We start from the raw sequence: 6,000 nt of genomic DNA, 5'->3' as shown, positions 1-6,000 counted from the left end.
CTTAGTTGCTCTGTGGCATGTGGGACCTTCCCGGACCAGGGCTCGAACCTGTGTCCCCTGCAATGGCAGGCCGATTCTTAACCTCTGCACTACCAGGGAAATCCCCCTTAAGATTTTCCTGACTTGTGAAAATTACGCATTTGAAAAACCTTGTCCTTCCTTAAGTTTTCAAGTTCACTTTACAAATCTTATTTTTCTTTTTATCACTCTAGCTAATTTTTTGGGGTTTTTTGGCCTCACCGTGTGGCTTGCAGGATCTTAGTTTCTTGACGTGGGATCAAACCTGGGCCCCTGGCAGTGGAAATGCAGAGTTCTAACCACTGGACCGCCAGGGAATTCCCTATTCTAGCTCTTATTTATTTATTTATGGCTGCATTGGGTCTTTGTTTCTGTGCACGGGCTTTCTCTGGTTGTGGCGAGCGGGGGCTACTCTTCGTTGTGGTGCGCGGGCTTCTAATTGCGGTGGCTTCTCTTGTGGTGGAGCATAGGCTCTAGGCACACGGGCTTCAGTAGTTGCAGCACGCAGGCTCAGCAGTTGTGGCTCACAGGCTTAGTTGCTTCGTGGCATGTGGGATCTTCCCGGACCGGGGCACGAACCCGTGTCCCCTGCATCGGCAGGCGGACTCTCAACCACTGTGCCACCAGGGAAGCCCTCCCTCTAGCTCTTTTTGACAGTGACTTTTAAAGGTCTTTATAGATACAATACATTTTATCTGTCAAACATTTGGAACTACATTTATAAATTCAACATATTTGATTCCCTTCTTAAGTATCTCAGTTATCTGACAAACCTTCCAAGTATTTAAATATATCTCATAAATCTAACAATTTAAACGTCTGTACTTCCGAAACTCCCTGGGATTATTCATTCATTGGAAACAAAGTGCCAACATCTGCCAAGCACCACTGGAGGCACTGGCAACAGCAGTGACTGAGATGAAGAGAAATCCTTGCCATCATTAAACATTCTAATGGGGGGAGGGGGGTTGCACACACAATACATACATAATACCTATTTATCAGCTAGAGTTAGGTTATAGAGAAAAAAGAAAAGCAGGGTAGGGAGGAAAGGAATTGGTGGGAGGAGGGGAGCAGGGAAGCCTTGGTGAGTAGATGACACAGAGCAGAGATCAGAAGGAACCAAGGAAGCAAGTGGACATTGGAGGCAACAGCAAGTGCAAAGGTCCTGAGGTGGATGTGCTTGGCCCTTTTCATCAAGAACTAGGAGGCCCATGTGTCTGGAATCGAGTGTATGAGGGAAGAGTGGTAGAAAGGGAAGTCAGAGAAATGGCTGCATGGAGGTAAGACATATGGGGCCCTACGGGGCTTGGGTTTTTACTCTAAATATGCTGTGAGGTTTTATTTGGAGACCTTCTCCAGAAAGTCATTCTAATGACTCTTGTTAAATTAAAGATGCCCTTACCCGGGGCACAGTAGTTCCATTTCTAGGTATCCACCCTAGAGAAACTGTCTCAGAATGGAATACTCTGTGGCAGAAAACAAATTAATTCATTCAGCAAGTTTTCCTGAGCACCTACTTTGTTCCAGGCAATGAAAGAAAAGAGACAACAATTCCACTCTCGGGGAGTTTACATCCTAGAAAAGGAAACAGACCTATCTAGATAAAGCTCAGAAACATAACGCTACGTGAGAAAAACAAGTTGCAAAGTTATACACAGCATGACTCGATTTATGGAAAATTTTAAACCCCCCCAAACAATAGTACATCATGTTAACAGAGAATCTATGCCTTAACCAAGTTCAAAAGCATATAAACATCCAGGCCCTGGGCTCAGACCACCTAGTCTATAGTCTAGATCCAGACTCTACCCCTTCCTCATGGAGAGACCTTGGGAACCACAGCTTGACCTCTCCGTGCCTCAGTTTCCTCTTCTGTAAAGTGAAGGTGGAAAAGGGAAGAGGAGAGAACAGGATGGAGTGCTTTGGCTGCATCCATAAAATTTTCTTTCTTTCTTTTTTTATTTATTTTTGGCTGTGTTGGATCTTCGTTTCTGTGTGAGGGCTTTCTCTAGTTGTGGCAAGCGGGGGCTAGTCTTCATCGCAGTGCGTGGGCCTCTCACTATCGCGGCCTCTCTTGTTGTGGAGCACAGGCCCCAGAGGCGCAGGCTCAGTAGTTGTGGCTCACGGGCCTAGGTGCTCTGTGGCATGTGGGATCTTCCCAGACCAGGGCTCGAACCCGTGTCCCCTGCATTAGCAGGCAGATTCTCAACCACTGAGCCACCAGGGAAGCTCTCTTTCTTTTTTTTTAAAAGAAGGCAAAAAAAAATTTTTTTATACAAGGTCATTTTATTTTATTTTATTTATTTATTTTTAATAAATTTATTTGTTTGTTTTTATTTGGGGTGGTGTTGGGTCTTCGTTGCTGTGTGTGGCTTTCTGTAGTTGCAGCGAGCAGGGGCTGCTCTTCATTGCGGTGCGCCGGCTTCTCATTGCAGTGGCTTCTCTTGTTGCGGAGCATGGGCTCTAGGCTTGCAGGCTTCAGTAGTTGTGGCACACGGCTCAGTAGTTGTGGCACACGGGCTTAGTAGCTCCGCAGCATGTGGGATCTTCCCGGACCAGGGATCGAACCCGTGTCCCCTGCATTGGCAGGCAGATTCTTAACCACTGTGCCACCAGGGAAGCCCAAGGCAAAATATTAACATCTGTCTTGGTGGCGAGTACCTGAATGTGGATATTATTTTCAGTCTATTTGAAATGTTTTACAGTTTAAAATTTAGAAATTGGGACTTCCCTGGCGGCCCAGTGGCTAAGACTCCACGCTTCCACTGCAGGGGGTGCGGGTTCGATCCCTGGTCAGGGAACTAAGATCCTGCAAGCCGCTCAGTGCGGCCAAAAATAAAAAAGTATCATCATTAGAAATTAAAAGATCACAAACAATTCTGCACGCATTTCCTCCACATGCACGCTTGCCTCCCTCCAGACCACCTGAGGCACAGTAACCAGAGTGATCGAAACATAAACTGGGTCGTGTGGCTTTTACCCAGCCTCCTCCAGGGGCTCCCTACTCTTGCCCTGCATGCTCTGGTCCCTGTAGGCCTCAACTCTCTCCAACCCCAACACCCGCTCATCCCAGATCCATCTGTCCGTCACTCATCCCTTCAGGACAAATGGAGCACTTACGTTGGGCTAGCACTACAGGCAACGGGGAGAAATGATGACCAGGACAGACAGAGTTCCTGTTCTTAACAAGCTGTCATTCTAGGAGGGGAAACAAACAATAAACAAGGCAATAAACCCAGATAATCATGGGTAAGTACAATAAAGAAATAAACAGAGTGAGAGGGAAGACAGTCATGGGAGAGAAGGAGGGGGTTAGGAGGTGCTTGCCAGGCAAAGCCAACAGAGATTCAGGATTCAGATCTCAGGTTAAATGCCTCCTCCCCAGCAAAGCCCTTCCCGACCTCCCAGGTGAGGTGGTACCCTAGGGCTGATATCCTAACAACCAGTCAGTGCTTTTTCTAACACATCATAATCACAGCTAAGTAAACGTATGATTGGCTGCCTGGTGTCCCTTTCTCTCCCTACAAGCTCCTTAGGGACTGAAGCTTGCCCTGTTCATACATCCAGTGCCCATAACAGCGGCTGTAGGCTCTCAATCAATATTGTTAGACAGAAACCAAGAGTCAGGCTAAATGGTTTCCAGCTTCCAAATCCCGCAAACCTAATCAGAGCAATTCCCGAGAACAAATCCTTATACTGTAGATATGTTTAGGATGTATGCTTTTTCACTACAAAATGAGCGTTAGTTTTAATATTGAAAATGCTAATGAGAATGTTAGAAAAACTCTACCGGTGATGGAAGACTGCGGTGTCTGAGGGCAAACAATTATTTCAGTGATAGTATCACTATTAGCTAAAATTCATAAGGAAATCCACTAGAAAACAACAAATGAATTTTTAAAACTTCAGTGTAAACAGAGCAAACAGCATCAGGTAGGTTCAACATTCTGGGCCAATGGAGGCTACAAGTGGGTGGAAAGCTGGAATATCTGGCAGTCCTGGTCCTGAGATGCCACCAGATTTCCAAACCCACATCCTGCAACGTCACATGAGAAGTGAGCTGTACTTTAATGGTCAAAGTCAAGGTGTCATCTTGACCAAGACTTGTTGCCTGTCCCATTTGATAAATTTGATTGAAAGCTTCTGGCTTTAGGTAAACGATTTTGTTTTCAATTTGATTACCTTTTGACATCTTTCCTCTTTTCTCTAATTGCCCTCTTGTGATAAGAGTCTGGGAGCTTAGCCTATATGTGAATTCAATTTCCTGGCATTTCACAGATTTGTCAGGAGAGAAGTGGAAGATTTGCTTGGACTCCTCCTGCCCTTTTACAAGAGCCTGTGGTTTCCCCAACACTCCTTGGTCCCCCCATGTGGCTGCTGTGTGGCCCTAGGGGAGTGGCTGGAGCTTTTAAGATCTAAGCTCTGGGGCTTCCCGGGTGGCGCAGTGGTTGGAAGTCCGCCTGCTGGTGCAGGGGACGCGGGTTCGTGCCCCGGTCTGGGAGGATCTTGCATGCCGCGGAGCGGCTGGGCCCGTGAGCCATGGCCACTGAGGCTGCGCGTCCGGAGCCTGTGCTCCGCAACGGGAGAGGCCACAGCAATGAGGGGCCCGTGTGCCGCAAAAAAAAAAAAAAAAAAAAGATTTAAGCTCTGTCTGGGCCCAAGTCCAACAAATCACAGAAGGCTCAGACTAGAAAAAAGAAAAAAATGTCCTGATGGTGCAGTTCTGCCTCAAAGGTCATCTCCTTCTGATTCTCCTGGTATTCCAATCACATCAATGAACGCGGGGTCCTGGGAGCACCAACTAAGCCCCTCTAGAGTGGGGTTTTTGGAGAACCAAGAAAGAGGAAAGAATTATACACCACTTTCTGCATTTACTGAAAATGTTTAGTTTCTAAACTGTGTATGTGGTGGGACATGTGTGTGTGAGTGACAGCTGACTCTCAGGAAAATATGAATATTACCACATGGGAACAATCCCAAGGGAAAACCACAAAGAGACATTTCAAAAAACGTTTATATTTCAAGAAAACTTGTATTTTCTCCTCCAGAGAAATAAAGGACCTGTGAATAGTGACTCTAAAAATACACAGGATGGCTCTGTTAGTTTAAAGGGGAACGGATGAGATATAGCCAACTTCAAGTATTTTTTTCCCAAATCATATAAAAGGGGAGAAGAAAAACACTGAGTTAGTTTTGAACCTGGAGACTTAAATAATTACCATCATTAAAACAAACTGCTTCAGAATCTGAGTCATTTGAGGTTCCTGCCCAACTGGCAATAGCTTGAAAAGAATGCGGAAGCACATGTTTTCTTCCCAGCTCATAGAACACAATTGTAAATTGTGCCCACTGTCTTGAGCTTGCTAGCCTGGCTGCATAACTGGAAGAAGCAACTGGCAGACATCAATTCCATGCCGCTTATATACAAGGGAAGAAAATAGGAATCGAGGGGCAGGTCCCATGTCCTCAAGGAGCTAAATAAACACTCAGGTTGGAAAGATGAAGCACAGAGTTTACGCATGAAAAATGAATAGAACAGCAATACTGTCTTCCCCAATAAATTTCCATAGTGGGCTGGGTTTCTTGAGGGAAAGAAAATTGAAAAATAAGGATAAAAAGAGAAAACAAACAATTACTTGCAGTATATATTCTGGAGCACATATTTATTTGAAAGACCAATCAACTGCCTAGAAGAGAAGTCTTCTCCCTGTAATATATACATATTTTAACTGATGATGAAAGGAAAACATTCATGGGGCTTTCGTCAGTTCTCCGATGAAGGCAACCCAGTGCCTCACAGCTGACCCAAGCTGGTCTGGAAACATGGATCCCTACTGTTCATTAAAGATACTCATATTGAACACTTACAGAGCACCAGGCCTTGTGCTAAGCAACAGGGTAGAGATGAAGAGGTCCCAATCCTTGCCTTCAATTCAGACTTTTTTTTTTTTGGCAGCTTGCAAGATCTTAGTTCCCTGA

This window comes from Aethalodelphis obliquidens, unplaced genomic scaffold (genome assembly GCF_003676395.1).
Source record: "Aethalodelphis obliquidens isolate GAN/ISIS:26980383/991018 unplaced genomic scaffold, ASM367639v1 scaffold30, whole genome shotgun sequence".
Taxonomy (NCBI): domain Eukaryota; kingdom Metazoa; phylum Chordata; class Mammalia; order Artiodactyla; family Delphinidae; genus Aethalodelphis; species Aethalodelphis obliquidens.
Note: the sequence above shows the minus strand (reverse complement) of the source record.